Raw genomic sequence first — 21,041 nt, forward strand, 5'->3', positions numbered from 1 at the left:
ATGGAAAGGACAACCATTGAGCTCTCCTAGACTTTGAATTCACTTCAAGTAATGGTAGCAACATAATCATTTACGAATTAATCTAAAGGCTATTTACTAAGTGATCACACTACCAAACATTCTTCTAGTCATTGAGGATAATGCTACAAATAAAACAGGCAAAATATTCCTGAAATTTTCAAGTCATCTTTCTGGGGAAGCATTTAAGACAGTGTGGACATGAGTGACATTCGTGGGTTTACCAAAACTCTCTGTAGAAATTCTTGGGTGAATTTTGACAATAAGTAAATGGAGATACTCAGAAGTATTTAGAGGTTTCCTATGGCATAGATGGCTGGTAGAAAACAAGGAACCCAATCTCAAGTTTTTTTTCTGGCAAATAAACACATCCAAACAAAACGAAGATCATACTATGAGAAAGCCACGGCAAGGGAACACACGGTTTTTGCTAGGTCTATGAAAGGCAGCGCATTTCTCTTTGCAAAGCTACCTTCTTGGCTCCAGCTGCTCATTCTAAAGACCTGTTCTGTCTGATTCTGGTAGGCCTGCCTCTAGCCTTTCCACACTCCATCTCCCACACTTGCTATCATGATGGATGGTGGTGACATGTTAAATTATTCAGGCTCCATGTCTTCCTCAGTCTGGTGACAGTGATATTGCATTTTCAGATTGCCCCAAACTGCACCAGATAGAGAAATATGTGTCTAAGGAATGCAAAAACCCATCTGCACCCCAACCATCCAGAGATTATAAATGGCGGCAGCCATGGGTGGAGGACAGAAGCCACTAAACCTTTCCATATCCTCTGAACCACACAAGTAGCAACTGCTCCCAGCTCTGTAACTAAATCATAGATGTTCACATGCATTCACCTCTTAGAGACATTTTTATGCACGATGTGTGTGTGTGTGTGTGTGTGTGTGTGTGTTCATGTTCTAGTTCACTTGTTTTGTTGCTGTTACCAAACATTCTGACCAAATTCAACTTAGGGAAAGAGAGGTTTGTTTTCCCGGACATTTTCAGATTATAGTTTATTATTATTGAGAGCAGTCAGGGCAGGCACTCAAGGCAGGAGTCTAAAGCAGAAACCATGGAGTAATTCTACTTCCTGGTGCAATCACTGAGTGATTCTCAGCTAGCTTTCTTAAGCAGACAAGGCCCATATGCCTAGGGATGACAACACCCATAAGTAGACTAGACCCTTCCACATTATTCCTCAGTCAAGGCTATCTCTAAAAGATATGGCCAGTCTGATTTTGGGGATTCTACATTGAAGTTCCTCTTTTCCAGATGACTACATGTTCTGTCTGCCTGACAGGAAAAACTAACCAAGACAATGTGGATTTGTGTGTGCATATGGAGTAAGAAGGATTATCTTGAATTTTGTCTCCAGGAGTTTTAACTATCTACTTTGAGACAAGATTTCTCACTGGCTTGAAGATCACCAATTAGATTAGCAAGCCATTCAGCTCCAGGGTGTGTTATGACATGTAGCATTGCTTAGGTAGGTTTGGGGGATCAAATTCCTGTGCTCATGTTTGCAAGGCAAGTGCTTTTCTGAATGAGCCACTCATCTAGCTTACTGTTTGAGTTATTTAGATAATAGCTGTTATCTACCATTCATAGTGCCCAGTACATTGTACAGAGATGACTACAATGGGCTTGTTTCTCAATACAGACAAGCATGAGTAGCTGCAGTTCTTAGCCATAGTTAGGTAATCATATAGGTAAGCAGTAAGATATAGACTCAGAAACAGGTTTATCTAAATTCCCAGAAGATTCTACAGCATTTCTGTGGTTCATGCTGAATTTTAAAACTGATTTTTATGATGAAATATATTTACAATAAAAATACAATTAAACATGATTTTTATAATTTCATAAAACATAGACATACACACAGTTATAGAAGACATTAAAAATTATGACTTATCTCAAAGTAGAGTTTCATGAGATCATTAAAACACTGTGACATACATCTATATTTACTGACAGGAAAAATTCTCTGTGCACAAAAGTGTACAGAGAAAAATACAAAGGGGAATTTTACAAACTTTCTGATACTTGATATTAATTCTACTATGTATAGAATAAAAACAAATACATATGTATATCTTTTATGATACTGTGGATTTGACCCAAGGCCTTGTGCATGCTAGGTAAACTCTCTGTTACTGAATCAGTTGGGTAGCCCTAATGATAAATTCACTTAAATTGAAAAAGAAAAAAACTAGGCACAATGGTGCACTCCTTTTTAGCAATGCTTTGGAGAATTAAGGAAAAGGGTGGAAAAAAATGTAAGACCAGCCTGTACTGCGTAGTTAGAATGAACTCAAACATGGATAGGTGATTCTTTCCTAATGGAAGGCTGTGATGGCTTTATTCACATAAAAATGTGCTAAAAGATTGTAAAAGTCATAAATATGTCACTTGATAATTTACCACCATGTAGACAGAATAACATACTGGCCATGTTAAAACAAAGAAATTAATGAGTGAATCAATTAGTTGATCAATCAGACGAAAGAAGAAAGTAAACATGCATTATTGGATGTTTATAAGGCTATAAACTAAGTTGTAAAACATGTAAAAGTGCAAAGCAATTATATATTTAAAATATATACTTTAAGCATGAATATGTACACACTGATATTTGAGGAAATATATTAAGGTGTTCCAAGTGGTTTTATCCTTTTAGCGACAAAAATCTGAGATATGTAAGTTTCTTTTCTTATTTTTAGCCATGTGTGTCTTATAATTTTCTCCTAATAAATTATAACAATTGGTTATATAAAATCAGGACATGTTGAGTACAGGTTTGGAGAAAGGTTTCTTGTTGTCTCGTCAGTTTAAACCAATTGGTCATTTGACCTCTACTATAACATGACCATCCCAGAAAGAGATGCTCTATCTTTTAAGAATGAACATCCCAATTTATCGTCATAGGTTGATGATAACTACAAAACGACATTATAAAAACAAACACTACAAAAACTCTTCAATCAAATTTAACCTATTGTTTAATTAAAATAAAATATTGTCTTCTAAAGCATCTCAGAGTTAGGGAAAGACTGAGGTTTCCATGGTAGTCTTTCACATTTTCCTTTCTCTTCTGCCTTCTGTGCTTTGTCAGCTCTAGCTCCCTTCAGAGACAGAGTCCCTGTCCCAGTTCTTACTCTACAATGACCTTAGGGAATAGCCTGCAGTCAGCATACTATGGAGGAATGACTGAGCCACCTTCAACGTTCATCTATGAGTCAGGGCAGCTTCCCTGGTTCTCTATATGCCGTCTCTTCAGAAACCTGCCCTTACACCGTGAGAGGCTCACCCTAAGGGAGCAGTCACTAACAACCCAGAGGCTATGTTTTAAAATACTCCAGCCATTCCTCATGGCAAAATGTCAGGGAAGCATGTTCTAATTGATTCCAACCCACCTCCAATACCATTGGTTTTCATGGAGCTGAGAAAATGCATGCTTCCTTTATCTTTGGCAAACTCAGTTATCTTTGATGAATTCTTGACTTCTGAGATTCATTAAAAATATATGTAATTTTAAGGCACTAGGTCCAGGAAGATATATTTTGCAGAGATAGATCATAGGAAAATTACCGTATGTGGTTCTATGAAAATACTCTGAGTCTTTTTAAGCCATCACTATCTGCCAGGCCTGGGCAATGGAAAGATGAACTCAGTTTCCAGAGATGCATAGTCTGGATCTGTCCTGTTATTAAGATGATAAATGAAAAGAATATTAACATCCAGAAAATATTGCATAATACTTAATGCTTTTTATTCCTTCTTCAAAATAAGACCATACTTGTCCCTTATGATAAATGGATGAGGTTGGCATTGTTACTCCATTTGAAAGATGAGAAAATGGATCAGAGACACTACAGATGGCTTGTTCAAGGTCATGTAGCTCTTAAATAAGAAAATGGAAGCAGGCTACAAAGTGAGTTCTCGGGTGGAGCAATTGGTTAAAAGGGCAAATTTGAGATTCTGCTGTTGTCTGAGAATCAAGTCACCTGAAATCTGCACCATCCACAATCTACATGTCTATTTGAAATGACAAGGTCAGGTTGTTCTTTTATTTCACATGACTGTCTTTCAGAAGACAATTAATAAGCCAACTCACATTCTCCCTCTAAAGATAAAGATTGTTAATAATACCTTCAGCTCCTTCTCATGTTCTTTCAAAATAGGTGTTCTGAGATTATAATTTACAAAAATCATGGTACAGAAAAGAACATAGTAACCAAGTCAAATACTATTATTTACTTTTATTTGTGTTTTAACTATGCATTTAATGAATATATTAAACCATGTGTAGTGTTATTTTAGGGCTTGAGAATATCCTATGAGTTTTTTAAGAACTATCTGAGTCATATTTGTGTTGGAACTATGTACTGGTAATTATATGCCTAGTGTTTTTTAATATATATTTTCTATCTATACTGTGTATGTGTATCTCTATGTGTGTATATATCTAGGTCTACACATTAATATCTTTAATACAAATGTGTACATCCACACAAAACATTAAGAATGATTTTTCTATAAATAATATTTTTCTTTTCTTTTTGTTCACCTTTTCCCCTCTTTGGGGGAAATAAATATACAACACTTATGTAATTAAAATAAAAAATTGATGTGTCATAAATATTAGCATTTGTTTATTATTCATCTGTAATATTATTTAATATCCACCTTATTATTTAAACAATCTCCCAGTGCCTAACTTTTTTAATGTTGCTATTGATTGAATTTTCCTTACAATATATTTTCATCATGTTTTCCCCTTCTCCTGCTCTTCCTAGATATTATCTACCTCCCTACCCAACCAACTTTTGGTTCCCTCTTTCTCTCTAAAGAAAACAAAAAACAAACAAAAAACCAAAGCCCCCAAAACTGAAAATCAAAACAAATATATATATATATATAGGATATATATATATCCTAAACTTGCTGGGCAGTGGTAGTGTATACCTTTAATCTCAGCACTCAGGAATCTTGGAGGAATCAAGAAAGGCTGAAAAGCTTGTAAAAATATGTGACTAGCAGCTAGAGAGATGCTCAGCATGTATGAGTGTCCACTGTATATTCATAAGAATCTGGGTTTGGATCCCTAGAATACATAAAAACGTGGATATGGCGGTACGCCTGTGACCCTAGATAGGAAAGACTATGTATTGCCAGGACTTGCTGCCCAGTTCATCTAGCTTAAATGTAGCAAGTTCCAAGATTATAACCAAACTCAATGTTCTAAAAGCATATCTAAAATCATTTTAGCACCGGGAAAGCAATTTGCTTGTACCCAGAGACTGGTGTCAAGACGGGGACTTCAAAGTAAATACTTACTTCTTCTACGTATGTTAAAATTGCATTCCATATAAAACATCTTTATGTTCCTTCTTCTAGGTTTCAGACTTTTTTCTTGAAATAACTGACACATCTGACAGTCTCAGCATGAATTTAGTTCTATACTTTCATCTGGTAATAATGTTTCAGTTATTTGATGCAATGGAGCAATGATTTTCTTGTTCTTATTGTTCCAAAAGCAATCTAATAGCTTGAATTATTTTTGTTGGTTTTCCCTCAGTTTTACCCATCATGCATTGACAAATATGAATCTTTAGCTTCTCTGGAAGTGGTCAGATATTTTTAAGATAAAGTGTTAAGGATTTTGACTTTTTTTTCTCATGCTTCAGTTTTCTATACAAATATATCTCCATCTCTTATATTTCTTATGTCCTTTCTCTTAGTAGCTATATTTAGTTATGTGTTAAGTTGTTTTCATAGTTTTCTCTGCAATATATCTACATCATTTAAAAATATCTGGCCAAAGAACCAGCAGGATCTCCCTCTGCTATTAAATTATTTACACGTGTTTCTACATTTTTTTGTTATAAATTTTCATCTTTTGAAATTGAAATGTTAGTTATTTTACTAATATCTAGCACTGGCAAGCATTTTATGAAATGATCATTTTCCAAAATTGCTGTGAGCAGTACAAATTTGTATTGCCCTTTTGGGAAGCAATTTGGCAATACAAGAAAGAATGTTTAAAAATGTCTATCTTTTTTGATCCACTTCTGAGAATTCACCCTAAAGAAACTATTCTATACATAGGAAGGGGTTTGTGCACTATTACACATATGGTAATGCTATCTATAAATATTATGAACCAGATGATACTCTTTGTGTCCAACTTGAAGAGCACAGTGAGTGACTTTGAAATGTGATTTAGGCTTTGTGGTGGTGATGACTACTATAGAAAAGAGGTATGCATCCATTGTGGTTTGGAGAAATTCTTTTTTATTGAATTTTTGCTCTTTATCTTTATTAGGAACATGTACTAAAGACGATAAGATAGTTCTACATCCCTACTTTTGTGTGCTTGGGATGAATATTGAGGAATTTCCACACCACATCACTCAGAGCATCAGACTTACAGGAGCAAATGAAAAAACACAAATTCCATATTAACAAATTATCAGCATTAAACATAGAGATTCTGCTTATGTAACACTGGAATAAGACACTAATATCCCTGCCTTCTTACACATAACAACGAAAAATAACATCAAAAGATAAAATACTTGTGGGTTCTGTAAAGAAAACAAGAGCATGTATATTCTGGAAAGAAGTTGAGACTTCAGTGAAGCAATTAGCAGAATATGAGTTTCCCTTTGTCAAAGTTTGTTTCTTGAAAAATAAGGCACACATACAAGCCAAGGTACTAGTCCAAGAAGCAGATTTGTCTGGATGGATTGAGGGTCTGGAAGATGCTCTTGAGATGAGATGAGATGAGATGAAATGAGATGAGATGAGATAAGTCAAGATACATTAGGAGAAAAGGCTTATAAGAGACCAAGAAAAGGAGTCCTCAGACTGTACAATTTTTTTTTTCACAAATCTCTGGCTGATTTCTGGACCACACAGGTGTGAGGCACGAACTTACAAGTGCAGCTAAAGGGAACAGAATTCTGGAATTTGAGCTACAACAAGCCATATGAAAACCTGGAAGTAGGCAAGTTAAGAATGTTAAAAAAAGAAAAAGCATCAGTGTTCTGTGATGAAATATAGAGAAATCCAAAGGTCTTCATCACAATAAGCTAAAATATCCCCAATTCAATCTAAATTCACTCAATATACAGAGAAGCAGAAAATCTTTCCCATTTCCAAGAGAAATGACAATTGTAAATTTTCCTTAAGAGGATATAGATGTCAGAATTAACAGATAGTTTTCAGATATCTGAAATCAATTATACACACAGTAGTTTCAATGAATAAAAATGTAAAAATTATTACAAGAAGCATATATTAATATTTATTGGCAAGTGTATGACCATTGGGGAGAAAGAATCATTTTTCTTTAAAAACTGTGGTTACTATAGATATATAGATATAGATATAGAGTATACAATAAGAAGAAAGGGAAAGAAGAGAAATATTACGAAGAGTGGTTGTCTGGGCATGGCATGGATATTGTACACATGAACTCATAGTGGTTGTGGTTACCTACCCAAGACCTGAACAAAATCAAGCCAGTTAGAAGAAGTACAAGTCTGCTGGTGGAAAGAGATGTACATTTCTTTAGGAGTATGTACCTTAGTCGGGTTCCCATTGCCCAGTGGATGACCCCATATCTGCATACATATTGGAAGCACTAATTTGACTCAGTGGGTTAAACATACAAATGGACAAGTAGTCAGGGGTTCTAGGAAATAATTGAAATGAGGTGTGATAAGTGAGTGGTGAATATAATGAAGAAATATGTATAAACATATGACATTTTGAATGGACACCACATTCTCCACAATTGTGTGGAGAGCAGGGACTGACTCAGACATGAACTCTGGTGCCCTGTATTTGACCACTTCCCCTTGGTGGGAAGACCTGGTGACACTCAGAGGAAGGTAAGCAGGTTACCAGGAAGAGACCTGATAGGATGTGATCTTATAGTGGGAGATAAGGTCCCCTTCTGTCACAGACCTAGGGAAGGGGAATAGGATGAAAGAGGGAGGGAGGGGGAACGGGAAGATACAAGTGAGAGGTTAAGAAATGAGATGTAATCTAAATAAATTATTCAAAGAAAAATAAAAAATAAAAAAATAATAATGAATAGGAATCACCAGATATAATGACTAGAATGGAAAAATAATTAAGAATTCAAAGACAGATTAGCAACAATTTCACGACCAGAAGAAGAAACAGAAGAATGTGTGTGTGTGTGTGTGTGTGTGTGTGTGTGTGTATTTACACAACAACTAAGACATCCATAAGACAATGCCAAAATTCCTAAATGTAGACAACTAGAGACTGTCAATAGAAAGAAGGAAAGAAAGAAAGAAAGAAAGAAAGAGAGAAAGAAAGAAAGAAAGAAAGAAAGGGAGAAAGAAAGAAAGAGAAAGACAGGGATGAAAGGCGACAAAAAGAACAGTGAACAAAATTTACAGAATTTAGTATATGGTAGAAGCTCAGGCAACACAAAAATAGAGTGGAATGGGTCCACACACATCACAGTGACACTGCTGAAATGAAACACACAGATTCTTGATTTTTCCATTTCAATACTGCAAAGAAAAGAATAGTACCATAAGTTGAAAGGAAGGAATAGAGCTACATTTCCTTGAAGATGATATGACTACTTATACAAATAGTTACATGAAATTTATAAGATAAATGTTTGAGTAAGTGACTTCTTGTAGGTCGAAAAAATATGAAGTAAATATATAAGAATCAATTGTAGTTGTACAGACTGAATGAGGACAAGTGGAAAATGATGTTTCAAAACACTTCGACTTGCACTAGTGAAAAGTATAATCTAAACTGTTAATGAAATCTTTAGAAGGCATGCTTGAGTTCTTTAAAAAGCACAAAGTGCCATCAAAATAAAATTTTTAAAAAATCTCAACAAGTGGACAAAAACACTATGCAAGTGGATTGAATACTTAGAATTTTAAGATGCCACCCCCAAATTTTTATACAAATTACATGCAATCTTTGTTATCACCTTAGCAGGCATTTTAAAGTAGAAATTGTTGAAGTAAGTCTCAAATGTGGAGAGGAGCATAACTACCTTGCCATAGCAAAGGAGTTTTAAAGTAGAACCAACAAGAGAAGCACTACGTGGTTTCAAGGTTAAGCACCAGGAACCAAGGATGCATGGAATCACTAAAGAATTGGCATACAAATAATGATGATGATGATGATAATGATGATGATGATGATGATAAGCATAATAATAATAATATTGACACATAATAAAGACACATAAACACAGAAACATACAGAGATGACTTTTGACATAGTTGCCGAAGGAAGGTCTTCTTTGATGCATGTACTAACAACACCTAGAAGCAGAAACCAAAAGAAAGTAAAACAGTCTCTGCATTCCCAAAAGTCATACATGTCACCTCTGCATAAGACATAACCCCAACTGTAAGAGTTAAACCTTTATATCTCATGGATGGAAATGAAAAACAACACTCTTTCTGACCTTAGGCTAGGCAACAATCTTTAAAAAGTAATTGTACTGACCATGAATGAAAGACATTTAAAAGTTAGATTTTGGTTATTTCATTTTTGGATACTATATTATTATTATAACATTTCACTTTCCCTTTCTTCCCCCCTTTTATCCCCCTCCTTTCTCTCTTTCACATTCATGGCCTCTTTCTCCAAATACTAATTTTGGCTTAACAAAAGATAAAACTAAGCAAAAAGAAAATTATGCCTCAAACTAGAAAATACTTAAATGCTTATATCTATAATTGACTAGTATCCATATTACACATTTTCCATGCAATATTCTATCACTTACACTCAAAAAATTTTAATAAAAAGTCAGCAAATGTTCAGAAAAATTGTCTCAAAAATATGAATGTGGGCAAGCCACTTGGCAGATCGTTAGGCACTTTAGTCATAGAGAACATGCAAATTCATTCACCTTGTAATAGCACTATAAAGCCATTAGGAAGTTTACAGTTCAACAAACTGACTTTTTCAACCTTGATAAGCATTTTAATGTAAAAACATCTTGTACTGCTGATAAGAATTTGCATCATGCATTGAATTTGAGAAAGAATTTTTCTCAAAATTTCTACCTTCCATATAAATTGCATGATCCAGACACCACATTTCTAGTTATTTACTCAAGAGAAACACAAGCATACGCCCACATAAAGTATTGAATATATTCATAGCAGCTCTACACACAGTAGCAATACCTTAGAACGAATTCGAGTTTCCGTCAATAGGTACACAGATAAAATAGAAATATATGTCTAGATAACAAAGCCATTTAGCATATAAAATGAACTACAGCTACATACAGAAGTGCAGGTGAATGCCAATATTAGTGTGCTGATGCTGAGATGTCAGATGCAAAGGAGGAAATACTATTTTTCCTGCACTTAAGAAAAGGCAAACCCAGCCTATGGTGACCAAAAGCAGATATGTGGTTGCTTACTGCAAGGGAATGAAGCTTGTGTTACAGAAGGTCACAAAAATCAAAGGTATTCTCTAGTGAGGGATCTGACATATTTTCTAATGGATACATTTTCCAAAACTCACAGAGTCACAAAATGAAGTTTATATAACTTATATATAGTAAATTTGACTCTAGAATTGAACATAGAAAAATACTAGTGAACTGTGGGGGAAAAAATTACACTAAAATTTATATATGAGTGCTGGATTGCAAGGTAATAGAATTTGTTTTAAAATTTTCGGTCTGTTCTTTGGAAAACTTTATAAACTTTTCTGAATTTTTTTAAATGTAGGATATAACCCAGGTCCTTGAATCTACAAGGGAGATACTCTACCACTGAGCCACTGCAGCCCCAGAATACTTCTACTGTGAACTGGATAATTATATAGTATCTCTGCCATTTAGCAGACTGAGGAGTGCACTGAATTACTGGTCAAACATATGAGCAATATGTAACCTAAGATCACCTTCTTCTTGGTGTTCTCATGTCAGGGCTGAGAGGAAATCCCAGAGGGACAGAAGTCCTAACTTCTCCTCTGCTTCTCAAGCATGAAATTGGAGTAAAGACTTTTCAGTGATTTATCAGACATTGTGATTTCAGAAAAAGAATCCAGTTTTCTTCAGCAACTAGGAGATTTTTTTCTATATGCCATATTAGCTTGGGACTGATTTGTGCACTGAAAATCCATCATATATCCAACCTAGGCTAGGGAAAATATTGGATTCTATATGATAATATATTAATGAATCTTACTTTTAAAAAATAGGGAACCCTTCATGAAATTGTGCATCATCCTTGCACCGGGGCCATGCCAATCTCTGCATCATTCCAAGTTTACTGTATGTGCTGCTGAAGTGAACACATATCTTGCTTCTTGAATTCTGTCATGGTTTTAATCAGTATCTCAGTTATTTTACACATGTTCTATCGAATTGGGGTGGTCTCTGATTTGTTCATCCATGTGGACTTCTTACTGCTCCGAATGAAAACAAATGGCAGAAGTAGAGCTATGTGCTTTCTAAGGCAAGATCAGAAGGGCCTGTGCAGCCTCATCTAGTTCTTCCTAGGAGGGCTGCACTACAGAAATCAGACTTGATCCATAGACTCTTAACTCCCCAGAGCCTATCAAAAGGCCTTGTGGAAGCAAAAAGACCACAGCACCAGCAGAGATCAACATTGTGTGGGCCATATTACAGCTAGGAGCTTCAGATACCTACAGCTCTTTCTGTTGTTGGACTCAACCACATTAAGGCCCATGTAAGTACTTCTGGTTCATTCCTTCCCAAATTCATAATACAAAGAACTATGAGCAAATTGAAATATAGTATTAGTATTAATAAAATCATTGGTGATGATGTTCTTAACCACAAAGCTTTGTGGCAATTTGTTATGTAGACTAGTAAAAATCCCTAGTCACAGTTTCTTAGCTGGGTGGTTTGACCTCTTTAAACTTGGAGTCCCATATTCCTAAGGTGATTTCTATTCTTCAGAGTTACTGAGAAGCTCAAGTTAGAAGGCACATTCAAAGGATGCTGCCAATTTTTGATTAGTAAGGAAATACTTGGAATTTTATTGTGCTATTAATTTTGTATAATTAGCCCATTACTTGAGTACATTGTATATGATAAATATGTGAAGTTGGAATGAAAATATATTGGTAATATATAAACCATTCCCTTATTTGGGAATCCCTAAACATAGCTCAAGAAAATGTCCATACTGGGAGTCAAACACGTAAGTTTGGTTATAAATCATTTTTACAAATCCCATCTTTCAAAGCAAGTTGGTCTATACAGGAATGTGCCTACCTTGGTCTAATACTGTCCCATGGCTAGTAGCATTTCTGTGGTTATCTTAGACAATGTGCAGTGAGGCTTGCATGGTTCTAGTGACATCTGCGTCCCGTCTTTCATCCAATTAGATCCATTAACAATTATGTGTCATGACCATAATGTGACAACAATAATGTGTTGAGGAGATGACAGAAGTGACCTGACTGGCAGTAGGATCTCAGGTCTCCATACTCAGTGCTGTTTGCAGCTCTCTGTATGATATGGTAACATTGTTGTAGGACAGTAACTGGTGATGACAACAATGAAGCTTCCAGAATAATCAATACTTTAAGTGGGTAAAGGGAGAGCCTCTACTGCAGATGGGGAAACCTCTATTTTCCCCAAGCTAGGAAAGGTCCATTTCTTCTGGGCCAGACATGTAAAGCACTAAATTTAATTAGCTGAGATGCAAATGGAAAGGACTAGATTCAATTTGCTATTGCACCTCTCTCTCTCTCTCTCTCTCTCTCTCTCTCTCTCTCTCTTTTTTTTTTCTTGAACAAATTTAAAGTTTTAAGCAGCTTTGGGAGAAGGGGGTAAGGAAAAAATTTTAGGTGAAAACCAACAAAATAAATCTAATTACCCACAGTTGTTTTTGGCAAAACTGCTTTAGGATAGAATGGCAGAATTCTCACAGACATGAGGATAAGTCGTAGAGGCTTTGCTTGACAAAATTCCAGAGACTTCCGACTGTCCTGCATGATGACTAGACATCAAGAATAGCTGTTGAGGCTTTGTCTGGCAAAGTTTCAAAGATCTCTGGCTGATCACCACTGCCCCCAGATATTTTGTGTGGTCCCGGTGTATTGTTGTTTAGAAATCGGCTATTTCTCCTCAAACTGTTTTTTTTTTTTTTTTTTTTTTCTCTTTATCTCTCAGCCCTAAGGAAAACCATACAGGGAAAACATTTTTTTTTTCCCCCACAAAGAATGTTGAAGCAGGCCATCTAGCCAAAGGCTTCAGACAATGATAAAGTTTTTTGCCCTGACTCTGAGCACCCAAGCAGATCCTGAATGAAAGAAAGGTAAGACCTGAACATAACAGTACCTGGATACATAGTTACCTGTAGAAACATTTCCTTAGAATCTGATTTGAGAGCAATAGAAAGTGGGCCTGGAACATTATGCTTTACAGACACCTTACAATAGATGATACCTTTGCAGTTAGCCTAGGCTCAGATAGCATACTTGTTGGTCTGCGACTGGAAGTAGGTCAAGTTTTTTCTTTAGAGAACATTTAGCTCAAGCTATGTTGCTATGACCATCTTGTAAACCAATTGGCTTTAGCCCAGGGAAATTTATGATTAAACTTTCCTGCTTAAAAGATAACGAGTAGGTTATGCTTAGAAACTAATTGATTTTTGTAGTAGGTTACAGAACTTTTTTTTTTCCTTATTACTCTGTTGATTTTTGATTGCCTCCATGATTGTAAAGATGGAAAAAAATCATGATGTAATCTGTAATGAAAAAATTGAACCCCAATACTGTGGTTGGCCCAAGGGGGCAAACAAGTAACAGACATGAGAAAATAAGCTAGAGTGAGATGGGGAACAGCAAGAGAGACAGATAGATGGGGAACAGCAAGCAAGAAAATTAGAAAGATGGGCAACAACAAGCAAGGAGCTAGAAAGATGAGCAACAGCAAGAAGAGAGATAGAAAGATGGGTGACAATGAGCAAGGAGTCAGGCAGACAGCAAGCAAGACAGAGATTGAGACAGACAAAGAGCCAGAAAAAAAGTTCTCCTGGGCTTTAAGACCTTCAGCTTGTGCTGCATATGACTGAGTCTCAGAATATTTGTTTTTTCTCTGTTCCTCAACCTCTCCTCAACAACTGGTTCCTCTAGCTAGTTGTTTAGCCCAAGGGTTGGTCTTCCTCATCCAGCCATTCATCGCCTGTTCAATTCTCCACCTCTTTTCTCTCTTCTTCGTCATTCCTGGAGCTGGATTTGGGGAGCAGCACAGAAAGTCAGTGGTTCCCCGCAGATGGGAAGAGTTCTCTTGATCCCCCAATGTCTTAAGCATGTTTCTGTCCTAAATATCGCATCAGGAGGTCTAATGCCCTCTTCCTTCTAGGCTCTGCAAGTACCAGGCACACCTGCGGTACACAGGAATTCATGCAAGGAAACACTAATACATCTTTATTGTTTTTTTTAAATCATTGTGATGTAAAAAGAAAGTATAACTTCTGTCTTTGTTCCATATGCCACATAGGCAAGGAACAAATAATGCTGTTCAAAGCAGTTGAGAAGCCAGCGGCATGAAAATTATCACTAGCTAGGATTCAAGATCTCCTTGTCTACACTATGGCTCTATCTAAGTGACCATAAGGCTTTAAGCACACAATGTAACATTTTAAACTTCTCTAACTTTTTTTCTTATAAAACAAAAGCAATTTTCCCATTTACCATACAGATTGTAAGCTATTACTTAGTTTAGCTGAGAGACTATGGCTGGGTAGTTAGTATTCTTTGACATGATTCCTAGTCAGGTTCTTTGGCTGGTCCCCCCTCCCCCATGCTAGATAATGCATCACCAGTCATAGCTTTAATTTGGGAGAGAACATGGTAAATATGACATTAATGGTGAGCCTTTCCTTATCTCTATCTTAGAGAAAAGCCAATCCATATCTAAGCCCTATTGCTTCTACTTAACACCTACAGACTCAGTCATGTCTCCACAGTTGGAATCTCAAGTTCAACTTCCAAGTTCTCTGTTTAACTATTCTGAGCATTTCCAGACATTCTCCTGGATTCTACATTTCCAATGTCACTTCCATACAAATCATTAGAAATGAAAACCAAGCCACTTATAACTCCTGTTTATGAGTCTCCAATGGCTGCTCATTAATCTAGAATGGTGCTTCCAAACCTAGAACTGTTCTAAGTCACGGAGCCACATGCTGTTTCTCTAGTCTTACTTCTCAGCACAGGGCTCTACTCCTCCAAACTTGGCCCTTCAAATATATTAATTGTGGTTTAGCATCAGAGTAATAACACTTTCCCTGGCTAGAATGTTTTGGATTCACTTATTCATCATGGTCTCTGTATTAAAGCTACCTCAATAGAGAAGTCATCCCTGAATCAATTTATGTGAAACCTCTTATTCTGATACCTGATCATTATAGCTCTTTCTTCTACATTATATTTTTCTGTAACATTTACTGCTTTCTGAGATGACATTGAAGCTCCATTCACTGCCCTCTTACATTAAAGTAGTCTTAGGAATATCATTATTTCTTTGTTCTATTACCATACACTCAGTTGCCCCGCCCCCCTCTCTCTGTCACACACACACACCATTTTCAATACATACTGCTGAATACATGAAAGATACTGTTCTGAAAATAAAGGAGAAAAATTCTAAGGTGAGTAGCTGAAGAAAAATTATAAATCAACTTTCCATCCCAGATAAGATCCACACAGAGGTTGGTAAATCTCTTGTACAGACATATACTTTTAAGGAACCCAATTATTTGGTTAAGTGGGAAAATTCACTAGAGAAGTGGAAGTAATGAAATTGATTTTATTAGACAAGGTATGTTATTTCCCAAACTACTCTCAGTTCCTAGGAATTGATTTCTGGTTAAATGAACGTAAGTATCAAGTACTATGATGTCCAGGGCAGTAGGGCCCCTATTAAGAACAGTAAAGAAAGTCTGGGGAGAGTACTCTAGAGATCTCTCTGCATATATATGTAAAGCACACCCTCACTGCACTACTAAATCAACTGGTTGCAGACTTCTTCCCTCCACAGTTCAAAGTAGAGCCATCTCTTACTAGTAGCAGAAAGAACTCAGGCTTGAGTACTCAGCTTGAGCTCAGCCTGTTCTTCATGCATAGTTTCAGACAGATTATCTCTCTGCTATATTTCAATATGAGGGCTGTTGTTCAGCATATTTTCATAGTGTTCAATTTAATCTTTCTCATTTTTGTTTCTTTAGTGATAAGTACCTGACTAGAGCTCTTTCATACTTACCAAATAAAGTGTTTTCACAAAGTAAAAAAAAAATTATTTTAAAATATAACATGAAAAGCAGAGCTATTAATCTACACATTGCTAGATACAGTATAGGTACATAACTAACAAAAATTAGGGGTGCTGCAATAGCATTACACATTACTCTATATTTCATAGGAAGGTTTTGAGGTATGACTTCAGAAGCTTTCTTGCGCACAGACTTGGACATAGATAGATGGACAGACAGACAGACAGATAGATAGAATGCACAGTGAAGGCTAATGGCATTAAAACATAAAAACCAATTTCCTTATGCTGAAAAGCTACCATTTTATATTAAAGGATATGATACATATTTTCAGAGCCATAAAGCAAAAATTGTATATATTTATATATTATGTAATTATGAAATGCTGAAAAGGTACAAAATATTTTGGCATTTGTTCAGCATGGGAGAGATACAAAGCTCTTAGCATGCCTTGAGTATAACTAAAGACTCCACCCTCCCATACACATTCCAAGTCTTCCTGCCAAATGAAAAAGTGTGTAATGTTGGCAAGTATTACCAGAACATTAATCACATGCCCAGTTTCTGGACCTGAAAGAATTCTCAGACCTAAACCAATGACTTAGAAACAGCCTGGGTATCCATGAGGAACAATCAAAAACAATCTCTCTCTCTCTCTCTCTCTCTCTCTCTCTCTCTCTCTCTCTCTCTCTCTCTCTCTCTCTCTCTCTCTTACACACACCCATACACATGCACACACATATACATACTATAAAACTTCCTTGTAAGCAGCTATGATCATTTACTAGGTCAAGCATACACTGGTGTAAGAACATTGGACATTTCAAAGGCTTTTCATTACGTGCTGACATTGAGATCTATAGAACCAAGGACTGGTAATAATAGAAAACATCCTATATGAAGTCACATGGAGTTCTAATATAGACTCTAGTTATAGGGGTTGGCACTTTCCTAGTTCTCAAATGCACACTAGTAATTACAGGCTTTGTAGTATGCAGAACACCCCTACCATCATTTCCCTGGACTCTGTGATGAAGTGGAGAGACCAAGGGGAGACATTCCCACCACCAATGAAACAAAGTGATCAATAATACTATGATGGGTGACTGTCTCAAAGTTATTTAAAAAGTAGTAATAGAGGGCTCCATCATAGAAATACTTAATTCATCAATCCTTCTCACAAAAAAGGCTTTTTCTTCATTGTGCAATGAATGCAATGTCATGTTAAGGGCTACTGAAATGCAAAATCATTACTGATTTAAACACAACTCTACATATGATTTACCTCACACCTTCCAGAGCACATATCTTTACAAACTCTTGAACATACTTTCAGGTTTGCATAATATAGAATCATAAACTTCAACAACTCTAGCTGCTGGATGTGTTGACATTGCTCTAGGCAATTAACACAACCTGGGCATGTACTATTTGTATACAATGATCTGTAAAATATATTTTTCTTTTACCCATTCCGAGAAGAAGAACAGAAGTAATTTTAACTCATATAAGGTAGGCAGTATTACATATTTCTTAGTCTTGCCCCACGGCCATACTAACTGTATACACTCCATCATAGTAGCATGAAAAGACATGGTGGATATGCCACAGAATAACATCAAAACTTGTACATTTGCCAGGTAAGAAAGAAAGAGAAACTATGAAGTTATGGCATTGGTAAACATACATGCTAGAAGTCCAGAGATAAAGTCTATGAAGAAACATGGGTTCACCTCACCAATAAAGCATGAAGAATTCAATAATCTCTGGCATGGAAGAGATCTAAAATCAAGAAGCAATTGCTTCCTTTTTTCCCTTATACTTCAGGAAGTGAGCACAAGGTTGGGGATAGTATTCCTGAGGGTGAAGGTAGCAAAGTACATACTTGGGACTACTTACCTGGCCCCCTTTCATCAACATGGCTTGAAATGCTGCCAGCTTCAAGAGGATGACAGCATAGCACATCACAGATAGCCGAACGAGACCCAGTAATTTCAACTTATGATCAGATTGTGAGTCTCCTCATAGAATGAAAATAGCATATTCAGGATTAGGTGCAAACAGGAGAGAGTGTACATATGAACTACATAGAAAGCCTAGGTCTGATGCTTTCAGCCATGCTGTACTGGTGCCTCTTAATCAATGTGTTCCTATGACCATCTGGTGGCAGAGCTGAAAAGGACCACACATACCGTATGTTAGAGCATTGTCATTGGATACAAAGATACAAACCAAGAATGCATACTGCTGCATTAGGGACAGAACTTCAAAAGATTGGTGAGTCGAGTAGGCTAGGATGTATGTAGATATATGATGTGGTTGGCAGATCAGGGAAGAATTTTTCCTTAAGCACGGCCTTTGAGTAGGGTGTAGAGAGTATAATCAAAAGACAGTTTCTAAAATCTTTAAAGAACTAATAATATATGAGAAAAATAAAAGAAATCAATGAGGTAGTGCTGGATACATTTTTTTCCTGGGGGTAGGTTTACAGAGGAAGTGGTAGAAAATTCCCTGGAAATTGCCCCTCTCTTTTCTCAAACTTAGGTCACAACCCAATGTACAATATAAATCATGTCCAAGTTCCCTAGAGTCTGCTCACAAAGCTTACAGCCCCGACTCCTCTCATATTGGCTTTGATCATCCACATGAGAGAACAACACACACCAAAAAACAGAGACCAGACAAATCTACAAAGATCCAAGGTAAGGAAAAAGAACTATTGACCTGCACAGTCTCCAAAGTCCTGAGATTCCAATGAAAGGAAACAAAGACAGGAATATTTCTCTTATACAATATCTTTCCCATTTCATGACCATAATCACCTAAAAAGCTAGTAATGCACAGAGAGCAAGGCAGGCTTCACCCTAGGGTAGTAGTCTGAAGCTCATTTTCCTACCAGGGGCTCAGAAAAGGCTGATGCTGTGGCCATGGCAACAGGAACTCAGTAATGACCTTATAGGTACTAGGCATCCCCACCCACTGCTTTAGCCATGAGCTTTCCTGAGACAGGCTGTGTATGCTGCAGTTAGGAGCCTGGGACTCTAGGTGAGAGAAGCATGGAAGAATAGGGAGATAGAAGGATCCAGAGGGTCCTAGAAACCTACAAAAAGAACATTATGATGGGCAGATCTAGGCCCAGGGGTTCTGCTCAAACTATGGCACCAGCCAAGGATAATACGTCCTGTAAATTTCGAACCCCTACACAGATCTAGCCAATGGACAGGACATTCTCCACAGTTGAGTGGAGAGTAGAATCTGACTTTCACATGAACTCTGGTGCCCCATATTTGACCACATCCCCTGGATGGGGAGGCCTGGTGGCACTCAGAGGAAGGATAGCAGGCTACCAAGAAGAAACTTGATACCTTATGAGCATATACAGGAGGAGGAAGTCCCCCTCAGGAACAGTCATAGGAGAGGGGAGTAAGGGGAAAATGGGAAGGAGGGATGAATGGGAGGATTCAAGGGATGGGCTAACAATTGAGATGTAATATGAATAAATTAATAAAATATATTTTTTAAAAAGAGCCTGGTTTTACAATTCAACTAACCTGGGTTTCACTCCAAGCTTTCTCTGTGTCTCTGCTTATTTTCCTGTTGCTATGATAAAACCCTCTGACAAAAGCAACTTAAAAGAGAAAGGGCTTGTTTTATTTTACAGTTCATGGTTCAGCCATGATGATATGGAGCTCAAGGCATTAGGATGTTTAAGTAGCTTGTTATATTCCTTCCACAGTTCCTCAGAGTATGTTTCAGCTAGGGTGTTATTGCTGTGATGAGACACCATGATCAGGGCAACTATTATAAGGGAAAATATTTAAATTGGGGCTAGCTTACAGTTTTAAAGGTCTAGTCCATTATCTTCATGGCGGGAAGCATGGCAGTGTGCAGGCAGACACAGTGCTGGAGAAGGAGCTGAGAATTCTACATTTTGATAAGCAAGTTGCAAATGGAGACTGTGTGTCACACTGGGTGTAGCTTGAGCATGGGAGACCTCTAAGGCCAGCCCTACAGTGGTTTCACTTTTTTTTTTCATATTTGTTTTTCATCTGTATTACGGGATGGTTTATCCAAACCCACTTTCCTTTCTACAGTCCTAATTCAATTGATTTCATTTTAGGCTTCTTGGTCTTCAAGGTCAAGGCTGTTCAGCACAGTCTCATATCATAAGAGAACACACATTTTTTTCTTCCATCTAGAAGTTGCTTCATTTTCCTAGAGGCCTCTGGAATCATACTATATGAAATCTTCCAAGAACGACTCATGGCAATAATGATCATTAATATTGCATGCAGTCATTAAAGTAAGTAGCTTCCCATGATATCCATCTCAGATGGTATTTTTTAGCTGATATTATAATGATGCTTTAGCAAGACAAATGAAAGCTAAAAAGGACTGCTATTAAAATTTGTGCATAATCTTCTCTGTATGCAATGTAATGACGATTATGAGTTTGGCTTGAGACACTATATCTTCAATTCCAGGTTCCTTTATTTTTCAGTCATGCAATTGTGTGCAAGCAACTCAGCCACTCTAGTCTCTAATTTCTCTGCTTGCCTCACAGGGTTATTGCAAGGATCACTACAGACAATAGCTATGCAAATCTGTTGTAAACTGTTACGTTCTCTACAAACATAAGGCACCACCATTACTGTAATAAAGAGCAAACTAGATATTAATATTTTACAGGCATGGATTGGGGCAGATTATTTTTTAAGTACCCACATC

General features: G+C 36.8%; 1 protein-coding gene and 1 non-coding gene across 4 annotated transcripts in view; both read right to left on the reverse strand.

Moving 5' to 3' along the window:
* The window catches only part of Astn2 (astrotactin 2), a 985,961-nt gene that overhangs the window by 666,264 nt on the left and 298,656 nt on the right, over positions 1-21,041 (reverse strand). The gene's annotated exons all lie outside the window — the stretch shown is intronic.
* LOC127208286 (U6 spliceosomal RNA) lies at positions 11,255-11,358 on the reverse strand. The gene has a single exon (XR_007833091.1). It is a non-coding gene; the product is annotated as a U6 spliceosomal RNA (small nuclear RNA).

The sequence above is a fragment of the Acomys russatus genome, chromosome 2 (assembly GCF_903995435.1).
Source record: "Acomys russatus chromosome 2, mAcoRus1.1, whole genome shotgun sequence".
NCBI lineage: Eukaryota > Metazoa > Chordata > Mammalia > Rodentia > Muridae > Acomys > Acomys russatus.